General features: G+C 51.1%; 1 non-coding gene and 2 pseudogenes across 1 annotated transcript; all 3 read left to right on the top strand.

Moving 5' to 3' along the window:
* Positions 1-6,321: 6,321 nt before the first annotated feature.
* LOC148298645 (small subunit ribosomal RNA) lies at positions 6,322-8,261 on the top strand. The gene has a single exon (XR_015839167.1). It is a non-coding gene; the product is annotated as a small subunit ribosomal RNA (ribosomal RNA).
* Positions 8,262-8,620: 359 nt separating this feature from the next.
* On the top strand, positions 8,621-8,782 carry LOC148298644 (5.8S ribosomal RNA; annotated as a pseudogene).
* Positions 8,783-9,120: 338 nt separating this feature from the next.
* Positions 9,121-13,119, top strand: part of LOC148298643 (large subunit ribosomal RNA) — a 6,863-nt pseudogene continuing 2,864 nt past the window's right edge.

Here is a 13,119-nt window from a genome sequence, read left to right as displayed (position 1 = left end):
GATGGCTCGTCGGGAATGGCCCGGATCGAGCTCGCGACGCGGTCAAGCGGCCGCGCGTACCCCACACTGCGCGGGTACTACGAGTGGGAGTTAATATATAATATTATACGAGGAGTTATTAATACATAATATAACACAAAGAAGGGTGAACGGCGGGAGTAGCTATGATCAGCTTAAGGTTGCCAAATGCCTCGCCGTCTGACATTAATTCGACCCTCTCGATGGCACGTCGGACAAGGCCCGGATCGAGCTCTGAACGCGGTCAAGCGACGCCGACGCGCGGCAATCGCGAGTACCCTACGCTGCGCGAGTACTACGAGTCGGAGTGTTTGTTCGTTTAGATAATGTATATATATATATATATATATATATATATATATATATATATATATATATATATATATATATATATATATATATATATATATATATATAAAATATTATATAAGGAGGGGTGAACGGCGGGAGTAGCTATGAACGGCTTAATGCCTCGCCGTCTGACATTCGTCGGGGAGTACGAGTGATTGTTTATTCATGTGAGAGATAACAGAGAGTCGGAGTGATGGATTATTTACAATAGATAATATTATTAATTGAATAAATTAATTAATCAATATAAGGTTATTAATGAGAAGGGTGAACCGCGGGAGTAGCTATGATCGGCCTAAGGTTGCCGAATGCCTCGCCGTCTGACATTAATTCGACCCTCTCGATGGCTCGTCGGGAATGGCCCGGATCGAGCTCGCGACGCGGTCAAGCGGCCGCGCGTACCCCACACTGCGCGGGTACTACGAGTGGGAGTTAATATATAATATTATACGAGGATATTAATACATAATATAACACAAGGAAGGGTGAACGGCGGGAGTAGCTATGATCAGCTTAAGGTTGCCAAATGCCTCGCCGTCTGACATTAATTCGACCCTCTCGATGGCTCGTCGGGAATGGCCCGGATCGAGCTCGCGACGCGGTCAAGCGGCCGCGCGTACCCCACACTGCGCGGGTACTACGAGTGGGAGTTAATATATAATATTATACGAGGAGTTATTAATACATAATATAACACAAAGAAGGGTGAACGGCGGGAGTAGCTATGATCAGCTTAAGGTTGCCAAATGCCTCGCCGTCTGACATTAATTCGACCCTCTCGATGGCACGTCGGACAAGGCCCGGATCGAGCTCTGAACGCGGTCAAGCGACGCCGACGCGCGGCAATCGCGAGTACCCTACGCTGCGCGAGTACTACGAGTCGGAGTGTTTGTTCGTTTAGATAATGTATATATATATATATATATATATATATATATATATATATATATATATATATATATATATATATATATATATAAAATATTATATAAGGAGGGGTGAACGGCGGGAGTAGCTATGAACGGCTTAATGCCTCGCCGTCTGACATTCGTCGGGGAGTACGAGTGATTGTTTATTCATGTGAGAGATAACAGAGAGTCGGAGTGATGGATTATTTACAATAGATAATATTATTAATTGAATAAATTAATTAATCAATATAAGGTTATTAATGAGAAGGGTGAACCGCGGGAGTAGCTATGATCGGCCTAAGGTTGCCGAATGCCTCGCCGTCTGACATTAATTCGACCCTCTCGATGGCTCGTCGGGAATGGCCCGGATCGAGCTCGCGACGCGGTCAAGCGGCCGCGCGTACCCCACACTGCGCGGGTACTACGAGTGGGAGTTAATATATAATATTATACGAGGAGTTATTAATATATAATATAACACAAGGAAGGGTAAACGGCGGGAGTAGCTATGATCAGCTTAAGGTTGCCAAATGCCTCGCCGTCTGACATTAATTCGACCCTCTCGATGGCTCGTCGGGAATGGCCCGGATCGAGCTCGTGACGCGGTCAAGCGGCCGCGCGTACCCCACACTGCGCGGGTACTACGAGTGGGAGTTAATATATAATATTATACGAGGAGTTATTAATACATAATATAACACAAGGAAGGGTGAACGGCGGGAGTAGCTATGATCAGCTTAAGGTTGCCAAATGCCTCGCCGTCTGACATTAATTCGACCCTCTCGATGGCTCGTCGGGAATGGCCCGGATCGAGCTCGCGACGCGGTCAAGCGGCCGCGCGTACCCCACACTGCGCGGGTACTACGAGTGGGAGTTAATATATAATATTATACGAGGAGTTATTAATACATAATATAACACAAGGAAGGGTGAACGGCGGGAGTAGCTATGATCAGCTTAAGGTTGCCAAATGCCTCGCCGTCTGACATTAATTCGACCCTCTCGATGGCTCGTCGGGAATGGCCCGGATCGAGCTCGCGACGCGGTCAAGCGGCCGCGCGTACCCCACACTGCGCGGGTACTACGAGTGGGAGTTAATATATAATATTATACGAGGAGTTATTAATACATAATATAACACAAGGAAGGGTGAACGGCGGGAGTAGCTATGATCAGCTTAAGGTTGCCAAATGCCTCGCCGTCTGACATTAATTCGACCCTCTCGATGGCTCGTCGGACAAGGCCCGGATCGAGCTCTGAACGCGGTCAAGCGACGCCGACGCGCGGCAATCGCGAGTACCCTACGCTGCGCGAGTACTACGAGTCGGAGTGTTTGTTCGTTTAGATAATGTATATATATATATATATATATATATATATATATATATATATATATATATATATATATATATATATATATATATATATAAAATATTATATAAGGAGGGGTGAACGGCGGGAGTAGCTATGAACGGCTTAATGCCTCGCCGTCTGACATTCGTCGGGGAGTACGAGTGATTGTTTATTCATGTGAGAGATAACAGAGAGTCGGAGTGATGGATTATTTACAATAGATAATATTATTAATTGAATAAATCAATTAATCAATATAAGGTTATTAATGAGAAGGGTGAACGGCGGGAGTAGCTAAGATCGGCCTAAGGTTGCCGAATGCCTCGCCGTCTGACATTAATTCGACCCTCTCGATGGCTCGTCGGGAATGGCCCGGATCGAGCTCGCGACGCGGTCAAGCGGCCGCGCGTACCCCACACTGCGCGGGTACTACGAGTGGGAGTTAATATATAATATTATACGAGGAGTTATTAATACATAATATAACACAAGGAAGGGTGAACGGCGGGAGTAGCTATGATCAGCTTAAGGTTGCCAAATGCCTCGCCGTCTGACATTAATTCGACCCTCTCGATGGCTCGTCGGGAATGGCCCGGATCGAGCTCGCGACGCGGTCAAGCGGCCGCGCGTACCCCACACTGCGCGGGTACTACGAGTGGGAGTTAATATATAATATTATACGAGGATATTAATACATAATATAACACAAGGAAGGGTGAACGGCGGGAGTAGCTATGATCAGCTTAAGGTTGCCAAATGCCTCGCCGTCTGACATTAATTCGACCCTCTCGATGGCTCGTCGGGAATGGCCCGGATCGAGCTCGCGACGCGGTCAAGCGGCCGCGCGTACCCCACACTGCGCGGGTACTACGAGTGGGAGTTAATATATAATATTATACGAGGAGTTATTAATACATAATATAACACAAAGAAGGGTGAACGGCGGGAGTAGCTATGATCAGCTTAAGGTTGCCAAATGCCTCGCCGTCTGACATTAATTCGACCCTCTCGATGGCACGTCGGACAAGGCCCGGATCGAGCTCTGAACGCGGTCAAGCGACGCCGACGCGCGGCAATCGCGAGTACCCTACGCTGCGCGAGTACTACGAGTCGGAGTGTTTGTTCGTTTAGATAATGTATATATATATATATATATATATATATATATATATATATATATATATATATATATATATATATATATATATATATATATATAATATTATATAAGGAGGGGTGAACGGCGGGAGTAGCTATGAACGGCTTAATGCCTCGCCGTCTGACATTCGTCGGGGAGTACGAGTGATTGTTTATTCATGTGAGAGATAACAGAGAGTCGGAGTGATGGATTATTTACAATAGATAATATTATTAATTGAATAAATTAATTAATCAATATAAGGTTATTAATGAGAAGGGTGAACCGCGGGAGTAGCTATGATCGGCCTAAGGTTGCCGAATGCCTCGCCGTCTGACATTAATTCGACCCTCTCGATGGCTCGTCGGGAATGGCCCGGATCGAGCTCGCGACGCGGTCAAGCGGCCGCGCGTACCCCACACTGCGCGGGTACTACGAGTGGGAGTTAATATATAATATTATACGAGGAGTTATTAATATATAATATAACACAAGGAAGGGTGAACGGCGGGAGTAGCTATGATCAGCTTAAGGTTGCCAAATGCCTCGCCGTCTGACATTAATTCGACCCTCTCGATGGCTCGTCGGGAATGGCCCGGATCGAGCTCGTGACGCGGTCAAGCGGCCGCGCGTACCCCACACTGCGCGGGTACTACGAGTGGGAGTTAATATATAATATTATACGAGGAGTTATTAATACATAATATAACACAAGGAAGGGTGAACGGCGGGAGTAGCTATGATCAGCTTAAGGTTGCCAAATGCCTCGCCGTCTGACATTAATTCGACCCTCTCGATGGCTCGTCGGACAAGGCCCGGATCGAGCTCTGAACGCGGTCAAGCGACGCCGACGCGCGGCAATCGCGAATATATATATATATATATATATATATATATATATATATATATATATATATATATATATATATATATTATGATGAAGATGGAGAGGAAGAAGAAGTAGAAGAAAAGTAGTAGAAGAAGAAGAAGAAGAATAATAATAATAATGATAACAAAACTAATAATCATAATAGTTATGATAATACTGATAACAATGATTATAATAATAAGAAGAAGAAGAAGAAGAAGAAGAAGAGGAAGAAGAAGAAGAAGAAGAATAGTTATCATAATAATAGTAGTAATAGTAATAATAATAATAATAATTTCGTAAGATGAAGAAAAAGAAGAAGAAGAAGAACAAGAGCAAGAAGAAGAAGAGGAAGAAGAGGAAGTCGAAGAAGAGGTATAGGACCACGAAGAATAGAAGAAGAAGAAGAAGAAGAAGAAGTAGGAGAAAAGTAGAAGAAGAAGAAGAAGAATAATAATAATAATAATAACAAAACTAATAATCATAATAGTTATGACAATACTGAATAATAAGAGGAAGAAGAAGAAGAAGAAGAAGAAGAAGAAGGAGAAGAAGAAGAAGAAGAGTTATCATAACAATAGTAGTAATAGTTAAAATAATAATAATTTCGTAAGAAGAAGAAAAAGAAGAAGAAGAAGAAGAAGAACAAGAGCAAGAAGAAGAAGAGGAAGAAGAGGAAGTCGAAGAAGAATAGAATAGAATAGAAGAAGAAGACGATTAAGACGAAAAGTAGACGACGAAGAATAGAAGAAGAAGAAGAAGAAGAAGAAGAAGGATAATAATAATAATAATAATAATAATAATAATAATAATAATAACAAAACTAATAATCATGATAGTTACGATAATAATGATAACAATGATTATAATGATAAGGAGAAGGAGAAGAAGAAGAAGAGGATGAATACTTTTTAAAAAAATATATATATCTGCGTGTACACGCATCGACGTGTAAAAAATATGTATATATATTCGTAACGTGTATCCGCTATCGAAACGAAAATCGTGTAGAGAGAAGTGAAAAAAATTATGCGCGCCGACCATCTGGACTCGATCACTCGCCGTACCCCGCGCGGGAGTTACGCTAAGCCCGAATCCGCGCACCCGCCTCGGTCTAGTCGCTCTCGGGGCCGGGGCCGGCGAGACCGGGCCGCCGCGGTACTGTATGCGCGTCCGTAGTGGCGCGCTGATTTGCACAGCGTTCGCAAACCGCGGCGGCCCATCTGTCGGTCGCGTCGGCGGTACATTTGCGAAACTCGACGCGGCGTTCGCCTTCTGGCTTCGCCGGCGCCCGTGTCTCATCTCTGGAGTTCCGCGCGAGTAGAACTTGACCAAGAAATGAAAAAGAGTACGGTCGGAGGAGGTAACTCCCCGGCCACACCGTTGCCTCACGGCTCACGGCGTACGCGTTTTACGAATGGGAATTCATAATTTAGGCGACGACGACGCACTCCGTGTGATCGATCCCCGCCTGCTCTCCCCGCTCGGCTCTTCGAGCAAGAGAACCACCGCAGCGGCAAGGCAGAGTAACAACAATACACATGCCCGATAATGAGCAAATTGTTCTTTTATCGACGGAGTGTGAGTGTCACAGAGCGTGGCGCGGCGGGTGACTCCGCCGCGCGCGAACACGCCGTGTCCGAGCAGTGTCTCTCGGTTACGCAGCTAACCCGAAGAACAGCTCCCTGGTTGATCCTGCCAGTAATCATATGCTTGTCTCAAAGACTAAGCCATGCAAGTCTCAGTAAAAGCCGAATTAAGGTGAAACCGCGAATGGCTCAATATATCAGTTTTGGTTCCTTAGATCGTACACGGTTACTTGGATAACTGTGGCAATTCTAGAGCTAATACATGCAAACGAGGTCCTGACCGGCAACGGGAGGGATGCTTTTATTAGATCAAAAACCAATCGGCGGCGGGGTTCGCGCCCCGTCCGTCGCCATTCGAGATGACTCTAGATAACTTTGAGCTGATCGCACGGTCTAGCACCGGCGACGCATCTTTCAAATGTCTGCCTTATCAACTGTCGATGGTAGTTTATGCGACTACCATGGTTGTCACGGGTAACGGGGAATCAGGGTTCGATTCCGGAGAGGGAGCCTGAGAAACGGCTACCACATCCACGGAAGGCAGCAGGCGCGCAAATTACCCACTCCCGGCACGGGGAGGTAGTGACGAAAAATAACGATACGGGACTCGTCCGAGGCCTCGTGATCGGAATGATTACACTTTAAATCCTTTAACGAGGATCCATTGGAGGGCAAGTCTGGTGCCAGCAGCCGCGGTAATTCCAGCTCCAATAGCATATACTAAAGTTGTTGCGGTTAAAAAGCTCGTAGTTGAAATTGTGTCCTGCGGTGTCGGTCTACCGAATGCGGTACGACAGGCACGTCTGCGGGGCTTCTCGCCGGTGCGTCCACCGCCGGTGTGTCGCGGTCGTCCTCACGGTCGGCCGCGCGCCGAGGCGGGCCGTCGCGGCTGTTTACTTTGAACAAATTAGAGTGCTCAAAGCGGGCTAACACTTGCCTGAATATTGTACGCATGGAATAATAGAATAGGACCTCGGTTCTGTTTTGTTGGCTTTCTGATACCAGAGGTAATGATTAATAGGGACAACTGGGGGCATTCGTATTGCGACGTTAGAGGTGAAATTCTTGGATCGTCGCAAGACGGACTAAAGCGAAAGCATTTGCCAAAGGTGTTTTCATTAATCAAGAACGAAAGTTAGAGGTTCGAAGGCGATTAGATACCGCTGTAGTTCTAACCATAAATGATGCCAGCCAGCGATCCGCCGAAGTTTCATAATTTTAACCCGGTGGGCAGCTCCCGGGAAACCAAAGCTTTCGGGCTCCGGGGGGAGTATGGTTGCAAAGCTGAAACTTAAAGGAATTGACGGAAGGGCACCACCAGGAGTGGAGCCTGCGGCTTAATTCGACTCAACACGGGAAAACTCACCAGGCCCGGACACTGGAAGGATTGACGGATTAACAGCTCTTTCTCGATTCGGTGGGTGGTGGTGCATGGCCGCTCTTAGTTGGTGGAGCGATTTGTCAGGTTAATTCCGGTAACGAACGTAACTCTAGCCTATTAAATAGACGTGCAACCGGTATCACGAGGGTCCGCGTGCGCGCGTTCCGCGGCGCTCGCGTCGCGTGCGTGCGTCTCGCGGTCTTCACTACCGGCGTACAATGAAAATCTTCTTAGAGGGACCGGCGGTATATATAGCCGCACGAGATTGAGCAATAGCAGGTCTGTGATGCCCTTAGATGTCCTGGGCCGCACGCGCGCTACACTGAAGGGATCAGCGTGTCCTCCTTGGCCTAACGGCCCGGGTAACCCGATGAAACCCCTTCGTGATAGGGATTGGGGTTTGCAATTCTCCCCCATGAACGAGGAATTCCTAGTAAAAGCGAGTCACCAGCTCGCGTTGATTGCGTCCCTGCCCTTTGTACACACCGCCCGTCGCTACTACCGATGGATGATTTGGTGAGGTCTTCGGACTGGTGCGCGGAAGCTCGTCTCGGGCGTCCGACGCGTCGGAAAGTTTGACCGAATTTGATCATTTAGAGGAAGTAAAAGTCGTAACAAGGTTTCCGTAGGTGAACCTGCGGAAGGATCATTTCCTGTGTAATAATATATTTTGTAATATATATATACATACTTGTATGTAAAATACACGAATCACGATGCGCGGCCGAGAGCCCGACATCGCTGCGGCGGAGATCGCCCTAGGGCGCCGCCGCGAACCGCGGACCCGCCGGCGTCGCGGGACGGCTCTCTCGATCCTGACGGGTCGGGGGACCGCGCCCGCGTCCGGTCGCGATTTAGTGATGCGCGTGTGCGTGTGCGCGCGCGCATCACCATTAAGGTTGCTATTTTTTGTTGTTTTGATCTTCTAAGGTCAGTTTGCGCTCGCGCGAACACCCAAAACGCGACGGATAAACAAGTGAACGAATGACAATTTTAAAATTGTACAATTATTACCCTGAACGGCGGATCACTCGGCTCGTGGGTCGATGAAGAACGCAGCTAAATGCGCGTCAGAGTGTGAACTGCAGGACACATGAGCATCGACATTTCGAACGCACATTGCGGTCCGAGCAAGACGTAGTTTGTCCACGGACCACTCCTGTTTGAGGGTCGCGCACGCAATGCGACCAGACTTCGCCGCGGAGTCTCTCACCCTCGTCCGCGAGGGGGGGGGGGCCCCGGCGAGCGCGCTGCCGGCGTCGCCCGCGCCGCCCGACCCGCTCCGGCGGTCGGCGCGCGCGCGGGCGTCCGGTCAAATGTGTGACGAATTTCGAGCGCGCGGCCGGGACGCTAACGCGTGTCCGGGGGCTAGCGACGACGCTGTGAAACCGCGATCGATCCTTTTGCGATCTTCGCGGGGCGATCCTCGCGCCCTCGACGCGGTCCCGCCGCCGCGCGCCTCTGTCTGTCTGTATTATTTATATATAATATAAAAATTATCTTTCTGTCGTCGACCTCAAATCAGGAGAGATCACCCGCCGAACTTAAGCATATCAGTAAGCGGAGGAAAAGAAACTAACGAGGATTCCCCGAGTAGCGGCGAGCGAAACGGGAAGAGCCCAGCGCTGAATCCTGCGGCCCAGGCGGGCCGCCGGGAAATGTAGCGTTAGGGAGGAGAGTAATATATACACGCGCGGTCATTAGTCACGGCTGCCTGTCCAAGTTCATCTTGAACGGGGCCCGCTTACCCGCAGAGGGTGCCAGGCCCGTAGCGACGGTAGCCGGCCGCGACGGTCTCTCTCCCCAGAGTCGGGTTGCTTGAGAGTGCAGCCCTAAGTGGGTGGTAAACTCCATCTAAGGCTAAATACTACCACGAGACCGATAGCGAACAAGTACCGTGAGGGAAAGTTGAAAAGAACTTTGAAGAGAGAGTTAAAGAGTACGTGAAACCGTTCAGGGGTAAACCTGTGGAACTCAAACGAGCGAACGGGGAGATTCATCGCGTCTTCCGTCGGGGCCCGCGTCTCGGTGCACACCTTCGCCCTCGGCACTCGTGTCGGGGCGGCGGGTGTCCGGGTGCGCAGCCGGGCCCCCGGAGCGCGTGCACTTCTCCCTCAGTATAACACCGCGACCCGTCGCGCCCCGGTCGAATGCGCCGTGCGGTTGTCCCGTCTCGCTATGCGGGGCGGAGCCGCGGCGTCCACGGCCGGGGCCGGTCGAACATTTGACGAGCGACGGTAGAGAACGAGGATCGCGTCCGCCCCACCTGTGAGGGCGTCCGTCGCGTCACAGCCGCTTCCTTATCGCGGCCCCCGGCGTCTAGTGCGTCGCGGGCGTCGCTTTTCGGTTGCCGGCGGTTAGTGGCGCGCTCTCGGACGGGACGCGTCCCGGTCGGCGGTGGTTTTGTTTTGGGCACTCACAGGACCCGTCTTGAAACACGGACCAAGGAGTCTAGCATGTGCGCGAGTCATTGGGAACGCTGATAAACCCAGAGGCGAAATGAAAGTGAAAGGTCGGCCTCGAGCCGGCCGCAGGGAAGATGCGCGGGCGTCGCCAGACGCCCCGCCGCATTCCCGAGGCGTTTCGAGAAAGCCCCCGTGCGATTATCGAGACGCACTGAGAGCGTACACGCTGGGACCCGAAAGATGGTGAACTATGCCTGGTCAGGTCGAAGTCAGGGGAAACCCTGATGGAGGACCGAAGCGATTCTGACGTGCAAATCGATCGTCCGAACTGGGTATAGGGGCGAAAGACTAATCGAACTATCTAATAGCTGGTTCCATCCGAAGTTTCCCTCAGGATAGCTGGCGCTCGAGAAACATGACGTTCGCGTCATTCTGACAGTCTCATCCGGTAAAGCGAATGATTAGAGGCATTGGGGTCGAAATGACCTCAACCTATTCTCAAACTTTAAATGGGTGAGATCTCCTTCTTGCTCGAAGATGAAGTAGGAGCTCGGATGGGAGTGCCAAGTGGGCCAATTTTGGTAAGCAGAACTGGCGCTGTGGGATGAACCAAACGTCGAGTTAAGGCGCCCAATGAACGCTCATCGGAGACCATAAAAGGCGTTGGTCGCTCAGGACAGCAGGACGGTGGCCATGGAAGTCGGAATCCGCTAAGGAGTGTGTAACAACTCACCTGCCGAAGCAACCAGCCCTGAAAATGGATGGCGCTGTAGCGTTCAGCCTATACTCGACCGTCGCAGGCAGGTGGGACGTTCGCGCGGCGCCCGCGTCGCGCGATCGTTTTGAGGCCGCGACGAGTAGGATGGCCGCGGCGGTGTGCGCAGAAGGGTCTGGGCGTGAGCCCGCCTGGAGCCTCCGTCGGCGCAGATCTTGGTGGTAGTAGCAAATACTCAAGCGAGGTCCTTGAGGGCTGATGTGGAGAAGGGTTTCGCGTTAACAGCCGTTGCACGCGAGTTAGTCGATCCTAAGCCCTAGGAGAAATCCGATGTCGATGATGGTGTAAAGTTATGTTATATATATATTATATTATTTATAAATAGAATATCACACCCGTCGGGCGAAAGGGAATCCGGTTGCAGTTCCGGAACCCGGCTGCGGAACCGTCTTAAAAATCGTTCCCTCGCAAGAGAGTTCGTCGGGGTAACCCAAAGTGGCCTGAAGACGCCGACGGGAGATCCGGAGAGAGTTATCTTTTCTGCCTGAGCGTTCGAGCGCCCTGGAATCCCATAGCGGGGAGATAGGGCTCGGGACGCGAAGAGCATCGCCGATGCGGCGGTGTCCGGATCGGCCCCTCGGACCTTGAAAATTCAGGTGAGGGATACGCGGAGATGTCGCGCCGGCTCGTACCCATATCCGCAGCAGGTCTCCAAGGTGAAGAGCCTCTAGCCGATAGAATAATGTAGGTAAGGGAAGTCGGCAAGTTGGATCCGTAACTTCGGGATAAGGATTGGCTCTGAGGGCCGTGGCGTGTCGGGCCTGGTCGGGAAGAGGTCATCGGCCGAGACGTGGAAGCCGGGCGGGGTCCCCCCGCGTGGCGCCCCAACGGGTGTCGCGCGGGTGTGGATCTCCGTCACCCGGCGCCTCGCCTTGGCCTCCCCTCGGATCTTCCTCGCTGTGTGGCGCCGGCGTGTTCGCGCACGCTCGGCGACCTGTACGGCCGCCGGACGACGGTCAACTCAGAACTGGCACGGACAAGGGGAATCCGACTGTCTAATTAAAACAAAGCATTGCGATGGCCCTCGCGGGTGTTGACGCAATGTGATTTCTGCCCAGTGCTCTGAATGTCAATGTGAAGAAATTCAATTAAGCGCGGGTAAACGGCGGGAGTAACTATGACTCTCTTGTGACTCTCTCGTGGCTATCTAAAGTCTATCCCGAGAGGCCGGCCCCCCGACGCGGAAGAGTCCGCAACGATCCCTTTACCGAAGGAATTAGCAGAAGGAAACAGAGGCGCGAGAAACGACGAAGAGAATACCGGGCCGCTCAGGCGCAATGGAACTCCCGGCCGTCAATGGTCGCGAGGAGAGTTCTCTCCGGGGAAGATAGTAATGTGGACTCCCCGCCCCTCGACGAATTCGTCAAAGCGTGGTCGCCAATATTCGGGACCGAAAGCGCTCCGTACGACGAACCTGTCCGTACGACGATGACGAGAGACTCTCTCAGCGGGCTCATGACGAGACCGGTCACACCCTCGGAGGCGCACGTCTCGAGGGTCAGAGTGTCCTCGGCCGAGGGCCCCGACGGTATCTCGGCCCGCCAGTGGGGCAAGGCCCCCGGCGCGGTCGTATGCTCGGTGCTCAACCTCCTGATGTTTTTAGGAAAACCTTTCTCTACACTCACACGCGCTAGAACCGTGTTCCTGCCGAAGAAGAGTGAAGGCGGAGGGCCACTGGATTACCGCCCGATCACCGTCCAGTCGGTGATACTGAGGCATTATCACAAGATCCTGGCCAGAAGGCTCGGCTCTGCCGGCGTCATTGATAACAGACAGAGGGCATTCCTCACCGGAGCTGACGGGGTCAGCGAGAATATTAACATTCTCAACTCCGTACTGTGGGTGAGTCGAAGTTACTGCCGATCTGTCCACATATGCCAAGCCGACGTTGCGAAAGCCTTCGACTCCGTGTCACATCACGCACTACTCGCTGCCTTGGTGGAGGTAGGCGCGCCCGTTCGGTTCGCCGAATATATAAAGCTCTTATACAGCCGGGCTGCTACGTGCCTTCAGACGCGGGAAGGGATGTCGGAACCCATGCCGGTCAGACGCGGAGTGAGACAAGGGGATCCTCTGAGCCCGCTCCTGTTCAACCTTGTGATTGATCAAGCGATGCGGGCTCTGCCTTCGGGTGTTGGTTTCTCCCTGTGTGGGAAGACAGTGAACGCGCTGGCATTCGCCGACGACGTTTGCCTTCTAGCCACGACGGCGGAGGGCCTTCAATTGGCCATCAATACATTTTCCGATTGCCTCTCTAAGAGGGGTCTGCAACTGAACGCAGGGAAGAGTCAGACCATGTCCTTGGTCGCCTCCGGTAGAGAGAAGAAGGT

Source organism: Brachycentrus maculatus, unplaced genomic scaffold (assembly GCF_059751285.1).
Source record: "Brachycentrus maculatus isolate JH-2025_06_01 unplaced genomic scaffold, ASM5975128v1 h1tg001774l, whole genome shotgun sequence".
Lineage (NCBI taxonomy): Eukaryota > Metazoa > Arthropoda > Insecta > Trichoptera > Brachycentridae > Brachycentrus > Brachycentrus maculatus.
The sequence above is the reverse complement of the archived record's forward strand: the minus strand, read 5'-3'. Positions and strand labels throughout refer to the sequence as shown.